General features: G+C 38.8%; 1 protein-coding gene across 2 annotated transcripts in view; it reads right to left on the minus strand.

Moving 5' to 3' along the window:
* Positions 1-12,232, minus strand: part of CPNE1 (copine 1) — a 41,500-nt gene that overhangs the window by 16,710 nt on the left and 12,558 nt on the right. The gene's annotated exons all lie outside the window — the stretch shown is intronic.

The following is a 12,232-nucleotide window of genomic DNA, read 5'->3' on the forward strand; positions in this document are numbered from 1 at the left end:
CCAACCTCAAATAAGATTCACAAAAAACCACCATCATCTTTAATACCACATTTCTCCTAAAAATCACAACAGTTACAGGTAACAGTTTTTCATTACCTACACGTGTTGTTCCACCAGACCAGCTAACTTCACACAAAGTCTCACCTCTGCATAGCCTGCAGTTCTACAAACAGCCATACACATCCACATGACATTGTTTGACAACAAAGATCAGGACAGCTAGCCTTGGCTTCAGGGCCAACATTTCTCCTCTTTATTTTCCGTATTGCAACAGACTTCTGTACCATCATGTAACCACTTTCCCTCCCCTGTACAGCACAAAGTGATCAGGAATCAAGTTGAAAACGTCAAAGAAGTGTCTCCCCAAAATCTTCTGGCATCTCTGGACAACAGCCATCCCTTCCCAGAAGGGAACATTACTATAGGTCTGAATTTGCATGTAGAATGAGTCCCTAACCATTTGTTCAACGCCATGTTACAGAGACACTGATGAGGAAAGTTGAGAGCTTGCACTAGGAACCGTTAAACCACACAAGAAAGCCAGAAGGTAAAGTGAAGCACCAGTCTTCACAATCACCTCCCACATGCTACCTGAATCTCTTCTCACATCTGTAGTAGTGAAACCATGAAATTACTCCACTGTCTCAAGGAACTGTCTTTCAGTACACCACACACAGATAAGCCTTTTTCTGCTATTCTAGATTTTAAAACATAAGAAATCCCTTGCAACACAGCCCAGATGGATTGTTTCTGTAGTTAGACCAGAAAGGATCCTTTCCAATTACATCTTCCTGTTCTATTTGGTGACTGCAGGGCACCAGGTGATGCACCCTTACGAAAAGAGGAGAGGTAGCTCCTCAGCAGATTGAGATAAAATACTCACGTTTCATTTGAAAGTATCAGTTTGAATCTTTGCCAGCATTTGTTTATATGTTGCTGCCTACAGACATCCTTCAAAAGCCCACACTAAGCTTTTTTTTTTTTTTTTTTTTACTTCACAGCTTTTCAAATACACTGTATGGTGTTCTCCAGTTCTAATCCATTCCTTTAGAAAGTAAAACAGAAAAATCCTGATCATGAACTACTCTACGTATCTCAGCAGAAAGAGGAAAAAGTAGGTGATCTGTCAAGACAGTTTATTTCAGTCAAGCCTGAAGATCTGCCTGGCCTCTCTCTAGGTGAACTTGGGTTTTGTTTGTTCCAGTTTTATTAATAGCCTTACTTTTATTCCCTGATGTGCATTCAAAGAACCAAACAATCTCATTTACCTCAAAGATTCAAGTCAACAATTGCAAAAATAAATTTCACGTTGTCTGAGTTTTCATAAAGCACACGTTTATGTATCCATTCATACACAATATATTTAGCTTGCAGAATTCCAGTAATTCATCTTTAATGACAGAATATTGTTTACATTTGTTGTGACAATCAAAAAAAATCCTTTTTTCAACAGTTCTAGAAACTCCGAAATGCGTTGATTTCTTATTTTCACCTCACAACAACCCTAGATGACTAATATTGATGTCTTATTTGAAACTTCTGGTTTCAAGAAGTTCAAAGACAAAGGATATTCCCAAAATGAAAACAGCCAATAAAGCAAACTGGTTTTCATAAAAGTATTAAAACACATCCAACTTAGAAAGTATTTATTAGAAAATGATCCTTAATAGCTTGCAACAACAATTTATCAAACAACTTACTTGCCACAGGCAAATTAAGGTACAGCATGATCTGGGAATCACAGCGCTACTCTAGCTGCACAAATTCAGAGATCGCCAAGTAAAAATGAACTCCAAACAGATATATTCAAATTCTGTTTAGAATATATAAAACAGAGCCAGTGGATGCATCATAGCATAACAGGTTCAGAAAAAAAAGGTGACATAAGCAAGCCACTGGGTAAGTGTTGCCGTTAAAAAAGGCTTGTAAAATCACAACTGATGTTACACCACCAAGATCAACAATTTACACTGAGAATAGCTGCACACATCTGATCCAATGCTCTCACACCTCGGGGATCTCACTGTTGAGAGGCATCACCCATGAAGTTTCATCTTGAGCTGAATTCTGCACACTCCTTTCTCAAGGGAAGAGTTTCCAGCACTCGGCTTCAGATCCATCAGACACCTATGTTTTTGCCTTTTGTTAGGACATCACATAATATATTTTCTTTAAAATATGGTCTTACATCACCTGTGTTACTCCTATGAACTCAAGAGCAGGACACAACCCACAGAAGTCTACGCAAGATCCTGTGCTTGTAATCCACCAGTACTCCATAGAAGTTTTTCACTACTCAACCAGAAGTCATTCCCAGTTTTCAAGTAAACGCAAATCAGCTCCAGACCCTTAAGAACTATATATGCATTAAGAACTGCTCAGACAACCAAACTGAAGTCCAGTTTAAAAATGTCAAAATGATTAAGTCTTACTACACATACCACCTCTGCACTGTAAAGATGATCATGAATTCCAGTTGTAATACACACAAAAAAGTAAATGCCATTTCATATTTCCAAACTGTTCTACACTAAATGGAGGTTCTTCCAACCAATAAATAAGTTGGAAGAACTGCAGCAAGGTCCTAAATAATGTAACCAAGACCCCCCCCCAAAAAAAGCTGCATTCTAGGAAAACCATGTAGGAGATGCATGCTATACATGTCGAAGACTAACCCATTATCTGCTACTTTCTGGAATTTTATACAAGCTTTTCAGAATTTCCAACAATTCTCACATATTTTTATAGAAAAAAAAAGAAGTTTTCACACAGAAAAGAGCATTCTCCAATGTAAACAACATTAACTCCATAGATGAGCCTAGTAGTACCTTATACTTCTCTATTATTCCTGTACTGATTCTGCTTATGTACCAATGCTTAAAAGAGAATAAAACAAATAAAAGAAAGCAATGCCCACCTACACTTGAAAAAAGCCCTCCTTAAAGATTTTAACTGTACAAATTCATAACCTTGAAGGGTTTCACATTTCCCAGAAGTGTCATGTATTGGTGTTTGAGGCATAAACAAACTTCTCTGTACTTATCTCCCTGCAAAATGAAGGCCATCAATTAGTAGAGCCAGGAGCAACGCCTTCTGGAGAGAGGAATGTCAATGGTAACACAGAATCCAGACAGTCTTGGGTCAGCTTGGTTTCACTGCTCCACAGAGGAAGTAATATAAGCAAGGATTTTGCACAAGAAAACCTTCAGTTTATTTTCAGTTATCACTAATAAATTCTCAACTGCATCTCTGTATACAACATTCATACTACATCAATTTACACAAAATACTACACATCAACTTAAGAACTTCGTTAGAACTTGAGCTTGAAGTTTTAATGCACATGCTCAGAAATAACTGAACTCAACGAGGTTATTTGGTACTATTCTGGCTATAGCTTCCACCCTACGTTGTGCTTACAAACACCACAAACGCCAGCAATCCTGTTAGCAAAATGCACCAGCAATAACAGCTTCACCATTTTGGTGTTATGCTTCCCAACAACTCAATACACCTAGCACTTGTAACAAATTCCCAGTTAATAAATCATAATTTCCCAACAACCCTAAGGTAACCTTAGGGTTGTCCCTTGCTTAGTGAAATCTGATGTCTTGCATTTATCACCCTTACTTCTTCAAAAAAGGCTTTCTTTCCTCCCAAGATCCCTATGTGCACAGACTGTCAGATATAATGCTTTCTCAGGTTACTAGTTCACTTTTCAGAGGACAGTCTGTAACATTTCAGATTTCAATATTACAAAATCAACACTGGTGCGGAGTGCAGAAGTAGTGTCAGCTCCACTTTTTGTATGTATTACCAAAATAAAAATCTTAATATGATCATACTTTCCCACGCCTCATGAGGCCCTGCCAGAAATAATAAAGCTAGATTTTGCATCACTAGATGCACTAAAAAGCATCTTCATTCAGAGCTGAAGTCATGAGACCCACATGGGGAGGACAGTGCACAAAAATTACTAGTGATTACAGCTCCTCTGCAGCACTCTGGATCTCCCATGGGCCCCACAGCCCAGACCACTGAAGAGTTACAATTTTCCACCCTTTCATTACTCCTAGGGATTGATCGGGAAAGGGACAGGTAGGACTAGCAGTAGAAATTTCTACATGCAGATAACAAATTCTGTTCTTTATATGCAGTGTTTCATGTTATCTGGCATCATGCATCTTGATTGATTAATCAAAACTTTGGAAAAAGGAGGTTGCTTAGCCATTATTACAAACTTCACTTGTTTCACATTTCTTGCTATCTGCTAATCATTAAACAAAACATTAAAAGCACCTTTCTAACCAACGTGCTCTAACCAAGCCAGGTGCCAGCCTGATGAGTTACCTGTGCTCCACCCAGCAGCCTGAACACCTGGGAAGAGCAGCCATGAGGACAGGCACACGGCCCCCAAGCAGGGGAAAGCTGGCACGCATTTCTGAAAGGCACAATGTTTGGCTGTGCTGACACAGAAGTGACCCAAGCCCTGACCGAGGTAGGCAGGTGGCCAGCTGCCAAAACAGGCAAGCCTTTCTGAGCTCCAAATTTGACTCCAAGCCATAGGAGAGTAGATTTATTGATTACAACATGCCCGCAACACTACTGACTATAGATGGAAGTTATGACCTACTTCTACTTACTGAGCTGTCTCCACACGAGCCAGAAGCTCCAGGATCACCACCAGAATTATGTTTTCTGTACCTAAAGGTGGCCTCCTGGCCCACATGCTGCAGTGGTGCTGTGGCAACCTGACCTTTGGGAGAGGTCCAAGAAATGACTGAGCAGGGACAAATCTCATTTATGCTAATAAAAATAATAAGTTTAGGACAGTTTAAAAAAAAAAAAGTCCATGTAATCATAACCAACAAGGTCAGAAGAAAAGCCTGTGACTTTTTTAGTATAGTCTCATTTTGATGAAGTAAACAAACAGATCAACTCTGATTCTATTTCAAATACTAGTTTGAACCCGATTGTAGTGTATGACAAGCTAACACCTCAAAGTTAAGCCAGTTATAAAGATAAAATCTTAAAGAGCTTGTTTTACAAGCTCCTCCTGTGAAAGAAAAAGCAGTTCCCCATAACACTTAACAGCAGACTTAAAAAAAAAAAAAAAAAGTATTGAAAAACTAACCTAAAGCAAGTTAGGGCTTTAGAGTCAATCATTCATTTGGCTTAATGTGGAACATGTAACTGCAACCCTTGAATCACTCATTAAGTTCACCCACCAAATAAGACTTTTTCTGTACTTTCTACATACATATTCAGCTGCTATACTTTTTGCCCTGTGATTCTCAAAAATTACCAAAATATAATGAACTTGATTTAAAAACAAAAACAACCCAGCTCAACCACTATGACCTTGTAATAACACAACACATTTTACACACTTTTGCCTTTCTCAAGGAAGACTTCGTTTTTTCTATTGAAATTTAACTATTCCAATCTCAGGCACAACCACGTGAAGATTCTGTCCCGTGCCTCAAATTAATTAAGCTGGTTATGGCTCAGACTTCCACGTTGAGCATGAACTCCTCAAGCAGAGACTGAAGACTGCACCATATTCCTCCTCTATTACACCATGCTGCAACAGGGCCTACAGGTACTTCAACATAACCCTTCTTACTTACACACATCCATGATTTTTGAGGATACTTCTTGGTGTTCATTCTTCTGCTTCCTCTAGCATCCTCTACCTTTCCCAAGAGCTGGAAAATCAACGCCCAACGCATCCCATTCTTACTCTAGAGCCTGCATGATTTTATCTACTCCCTCAAACGCAGACACGACGTTATACAGGTGACGGTGCGGCAGAAGTCACTGAGGTACATCTCTTCAGACTAGTACATACTGCACCAACAGCATAGCTTCAAAATAAAACTTTAAGGAACATGTCAGCAGTATACATTTTTACCAAAAGTCTTCGCTGTTTTACCAAATGAATTCACACAACTTAAGAATTCCGGTGATCACTTAATGAAAAATGGGCCATGTTTCTTGTTTTTATTGCACTACAGAATTATGACTAAAAAGGGTGAGATTTCCCAGATGAACTTTGGATAGTCAGTTCTGGGTTGCTCTGGAGTTATTACTGCACAGTGACAACCTTTCCTAGAGAATGAGTACGAACATAAAGCAGAAGCTACCTCTCAAGTTTTTCTCTCCTTATAGAATCACACTACATCTCCAAGGCTCTCTCTTCCATGGACTTTATCTCCTCTGAAATATGATCCAGAAACAAACCCTGTAATATTTCTGCAGGGCTCATAAGCAACCGATTTCTTAAAATGTATTCATTGCTAGTTTAGCCTCATATGCCAACATGGTCTTTCAATGTTTACTCCTCCTTCTGAGTACGTCCTTTCTTCAAGGTAAAGATTCACATTCCCAATACTTTTCTGACACTTAATTATTGCCGTCTGTAGTTGCATATCTTCACTTCTTCATCCTAATCTGTTGCAGAATAATGCTTAAAAAAAAAAAAAAGAAAAGAAAAACCTGTGAAAAGCCACCACCACAATAGCCCGATATCAAGGAAGTACAACCAAGGAAAGGATTTGGTAAAGGAACTCGAAGTTGTTTGTTTGTTTTCACCTCTTCCCCCATTCAGACTAACAACAGAAGTATTTAAAAGGCCAGGTGAAGAAAAGCACTACGAAAGCACAAGACATTTACCTTGTGTCCCTTTTCTGTCCTCCTTCAGATCCAACGTCTCCTGCCAGTCTACCTTCCCAACAGCATGAAGTCACCTATTAGAGCTGCAAGTTCAAACTACTCTACTTATCCCAGCACAAGTGGTCCAAAATGAACATATACTCTTCTTTCATTTAGGAGATAGATGCCATTACTGCAAACAGACATCTCCTCAAGTGCTTATTCTATGTCTGCTCTCTGTAGTGTATACTCTGCAGGTTTTCAGCCTCTTCTCTAAAGAAGTCTGTTGTCAGTAAGTTTGACTTTATCTTATTTTCTCCAAGTCAAATAAACCATTCCAATGTTTTTAATGAACATGACCAAACTAGGGCAGTGGAAAGTTCATTTAGCAAGTAATAGTTATTTGATGAAAAAGAAGTGTAAATTTAACAGCTGTAAAAGTATGAATTACTTTTACTCTACACAGAGAGAGAACTTGGAGTTACCACCATTAGATGGAACCTGGAAACTCGCATCAGAAGTTGCAGCTTCTCTGGGCACCAGAGGGCTGCCTCTGTAGGAGAACAGCCAAATGCCTAAGACAAGTAAGATGCCAGGACTTAGGTGCCAAGACTCAGCACACTAACAGTTTGTTCACAGATTCTTCATCGACGGGGTTTTTATGTGTACCTAGTGCAGCAGGATTTGAAGATCACCAAAGGATTACAACAACATCTGTTTTTATATTATAGATGTAAATAACCTTGGAGTGTGGGCTGCTCTTTAAAAACATTCAAAAACAACAGGTTCATGCCACCTTTTCAAGACTAGCAAGGGAGAAGGGAATGTTATATACTTCTATCACCTCACCACAGCATGCACAGATCTCTATTACAGGGACCACTCTTGCCTTTCACCTTCCAGTTCATAACAGAATTTAATGACAACGCTACAGTCATATTCAGCCAGGTCACTGCACCAAAATAGCTGGTATTTTGTAGAGATATAAGTAATGTGGAGACTAACATTAGGATTTCTATTACATAGTAATTTATCGTTGCTTTTGTTTAAATCACAGTATTTTTGTATTGGAAAACTTACACTTCTGACTTAAGTTACTTTCTTAAACGCACATCTAAAGACAAATTTTCACAAGAAGTTTCATGCTAAAGCATGAACCATCCAGCAGAAGGAAGACACTGCTTACACACTCTCCTTTCTACTGCCAGGATTAGAATAGCTAAACACCACCGCATTCAAAGAAATAGCATGACACTTAGCTTGCACTGCAAGGAATAAATGCTATTTGGATTATCACTAACAAAAATATGGTGTCAGTTATCCAGGGGGATGGATGCGAAGCTGGATGACAAGCCTCCTTAAAAAAATTCAGGGCCTTTGTGCAGTACATTGTTAGGTGGTATGTACTTTATCTAACATACTTTAAAAATTTTCTGAGATGCCTTAACATGCAATTTACTCAAAATGCTTTTATACATACACAGGTAGTATCACTGACAAAGGAAAAGAACTACAGTGTCTTTGAACAACTGACCATCCAGAACAGTTCCGATTTAAAGCTTAAGAAAAATGTGGGTACTTCACAATCTTACATTAACTGTTCCTATTAGTAAACAGCAAGCCATTTAGATCAATTACAGACCTCATATTCTACCATTAATAATTCAATTTAAATCTCATATTAGTTTAGAAGTTTAACTGGCTACTCACTGTTTTATTTTGCTCTTTTTTCACACAAGCTCGGTGCGAAGTTTTTAGACCACAAATAGTTTTCATTAGATTAAGGCATCACTTCGTGGCTTTTTGTTTTGTTTTTGGCTTTTTTTTTTTTTTTTAACTAAAGCCAAGGTGAAACTTCTACCTCCACTTTAACCCTAGCAACTTTTCACTGATGTGAAAGCTGATGCTTCATTAAGTTGCTTCTGCCATTGATTTAACAGTGACCAGAAGGACAAGCTCACTATGCACCACCACCCTGCACACACACTTACCTCACCTCTGAAAAGTGTTCAGGTCCACAGATGAAAAACTCTATGCTCTAAAACCCGCTCCTTTCATTCTTAGAAGACTAGACCTAAGACAGAAGGCTGTCTCTGCAGGAATGCTGTAATAAGGGGAGGGAGGGGGTCCTAGAGAGGTTAATTGGCAATATTTAATAACTCTACCTCCCCTCCGCCCCTTGATGAAGAGGTTTTCCCTATATTCAATGAACTGCTAGTGTCTGATTTACTTTCATTAGCCTCTTTGCTTTTGTAGCTAGTTGCATTTAGCTTTCCTCAAGAACATGGGATTTATAAATATTGTCCTTTTATTAGAGACATTTGGCCAATAATGAAACTGTATAAGAAACGTAAAAGAAGTTTGAGTTGAGTTTCCTGCCAAACAAGCAAGGACTTTTCACATTCCATATCCGTTGTCCTGTCAAAACAAGCAGTGACATTTTAATAACTTCTGAAAACGACATTTTTTGTAAAAGATGATTTTATGGAACACGTTCTCGCAGATGCTGTCAAAGCACGCAGGTCACCAAATAAGTAGGTGCTATATAGAGGCTTGAAATCTTCCTCAGCAAGCAAGAACAATTCCACAAGTTTTTAACCGAAAAAGGCACTTAAAGTTTCCTAAAACGAATTTTTGAAGTAGGTTAGGTTCTGACCACATTGCAAGTTTCCATCCCAAAATCTGTCTTCATTTCTACGTGGCTAGAAAACATTTCTAAGCTTTCTACTATCACACAGAGCAACACTACATCCACATAACTGTATATAATGAGAAATGACTGACGTGAAACTAATTGTGTGTAACCGTGAAACAGATAGCTGGAAGTTCTACCTACCTTCAGATGGTCAGAGATCAAAGTCATATCATCCTACAGATTCTTTGATTAAAGACACTGAAATCTTCCTACTGTAGTTACAAAAGGTCACCAGCCTTCCAGAAGCAGCGACAGGTCCAAAAACCTGACTCTGCCAACCATGCAAGTTTCACGCAGGATCAATTCCTGTTTCCCTGTTGCAAGCCTGCCAAGTCCTAATTTTTCCATTTCAGAATTTACAGGGAAATTACAGTCCCTCAACCATGTACAGTAAAGGCCAAGAAAACGCTTGTTATCCCCACCCTATCAAGTTATCCTGGCAGTAATCTACTACCCAGTAAATGAAGAACAACAGTCTATTCATTGGTAACATAACAAAATTCCTCCCAAAAGCTGGGCAAAAACAGTGAAGTTAGCATGAAAGCAGTAAATTCAGAGTTATAAAACTGATTTTGTGGAAAATACTCTCATAAAAGAAATCTCTCCCAATTTGAAAGCTTGCATTAACGTGTTTGAGATGCAACTGCTAAGGCTATCTTCAAATAGCTATGCATGTGAGAGCATACAAGAGAAAGCCAGCCAAAAAGGAAGAAGCTTTGACCTACAGCAATGAAAGAAACTGCCTGCTTGCTTCTCTCCTGAACTGCCATGCTGTGTATACATATATAAAAACAAAAGAACGACAAAGGAAACTGCGCACAAGTGAGTGCCACTCGGTGAAAACAAGAGTCACAACTAAACCGTCTACCACCTGTGAACCACCACCTGCGTTCAGTCTGGAGCAATGGAAAAGAAACGCTTCTAGAACTATGTGTTTTTACATTTGGTATTTAAATCCATGAGTGAGAAGAATTCAAATCAGGAATGTGTGAAGCCCTCCAAACACAAACAACACCCAAATACATTCCATATAGGAACAAAGCTCTGAGAAGTCATCTATATAGAAAACAAGCTAGAGCATACCTACCTGATCAAAAGTTAGGGAAAGAAAAGGGGAGCTCCATATGCAGCCACAAGCTTTAGTCAAATACATACAACCAACCGAGGAAAGCCAAATCCTTTCTGTAGGAAAGCCAAATCTTTCAGCATCATGTTATCACTGCCGAAAACAGGTATCAAGAGCTCCCTTGAGGTTACCATTCCTTCAGAAGCATTTAAAAGGCAGCTTCACTTCCTCTTTCACCAGGAGGAAGAAACATTCAACTCCATACACAAACCATCTCCGATTTCCCAAAGACATGCAAGAGAGCACACACCCACAAAACAGAAAGCAGCACCAGCAAACCTGCAAGGGGCAAAGACAAGCATTTATCTGGCAACACTGCTTCCAGGCCCAAGGCACCATTTCTGAAAAACCTCTCACAGAAACAAAATTTAAAACTGCTAATTGCTTCCTATTATACCAGTTCAGGTTCAAAACTGCCTCGTTCCATCAGTTATCAAAGTTAGAAGCTGACCTTTTGCTTGCACTGGTCTTTGTATGAAACAGAAATTGCAATCCTCTGATTTAGGGATAATCATCTAGAAACAACTACTCTCAAATAGTGGTCCACAGTCCAAATAGTAGGTCCGTAACAAGAAGTTGTTCCAAGTTTAAAGACTAGAAGGCCAACAAGGTTCAGAGGCGCACACAGCTCAACAAGACATTGAGGACCGACACCATTCACTGCTTTGGAACCACCACGCTAGAAGACTGAGGAGGAACAAGATACAGACACTGAAATCATGATTTATAGTTAACGCACCATTCGTGTACCTTGGTAACCAGAAAAAAATATATTTTTCTCTAGAGTCTGCAGTCTTTAGTATACCAACAGTCTCAGGGAAAGATGCCAACAATTTTATATAGTAGAAAAAACAATATCTTCAAGGACAGCCTGAACAATTTAGCACAACCGACCAGCAGGTATGTTCTTTACAAGGCAGACCATCAAAATCAACTGGAGCACAACCAGTCTTCATTTTCGCATCAATCTTCCTCTCTATTTACAACAAATTCAAAGCATAAACATTCAAGAACATTTAACACTATGAAAGGAACAGCTTTCATCCTTCTTAAAACTATAAAGCCTCAAACTGCTTAGAAGCCTACACTGAAAATGTGGCAACACTAACATCAATTCTCTATTGAAGTGTTTTCTATAGTATTACCAAGTTCAGATTTGTTAAAAAAAAAAAAATCTGATTGGAACATTTACGTGTAACTATTTGAAAACTTGGTAGCCTTGATGTTATGCTTTCACGTAACTGTTACAGTTCTCCCATGTGGGTCACAAATTTCTCATTGAATAATTTATTATAGCCATGCTTTCTCTTGTGAATGATATGATTGCTGTTAAACACACACAACGTGACAAAAATATGTAACGCTCTATCAGTTACTTTAACAAGTAGTACTTCGACACAAACACTTAAGGAACTGCTAAAAACACCAACTTAACCAGTTGCATAAACACAAGTACCTTCTTTCCATAATTGGAGGAAGGTGAGACACCAGTTTCGCTGTATTGTTCCAACCAGGCTATACAGGATGTCAGTTCTGGCACTCAAAGCATCAAAGCCAGAGCAGCTGATTCCTTCTAATACTACTTCTTGTTAGCAAACAGCGTTGAAGTGTATGAGAGGGCAGTTACATACTTTGCACAGTGGAGACAAGACCCCTAAGGTCCTACCCCTTATTTTTAAGGCTGTTCATATAAACATCTTTCATATAAACATCTGCAAAATAAAGAATTTCATCACATCCAGTTACATAGTTTGATA

Source organism: Aythya fuligula, chromosome 16 (assembly GCF_009819795.1).
Source record: "Aythya fuligula isolate bAytFul2 chromosome 16, bAytFul2.pri, whole genome shotgun sequence".
Lineage (NCBI taxonomy): Eukaryota > Metazoa > Chordata > Aves > Anseriformes > Anatidae > Aythya > Aythya fuligula.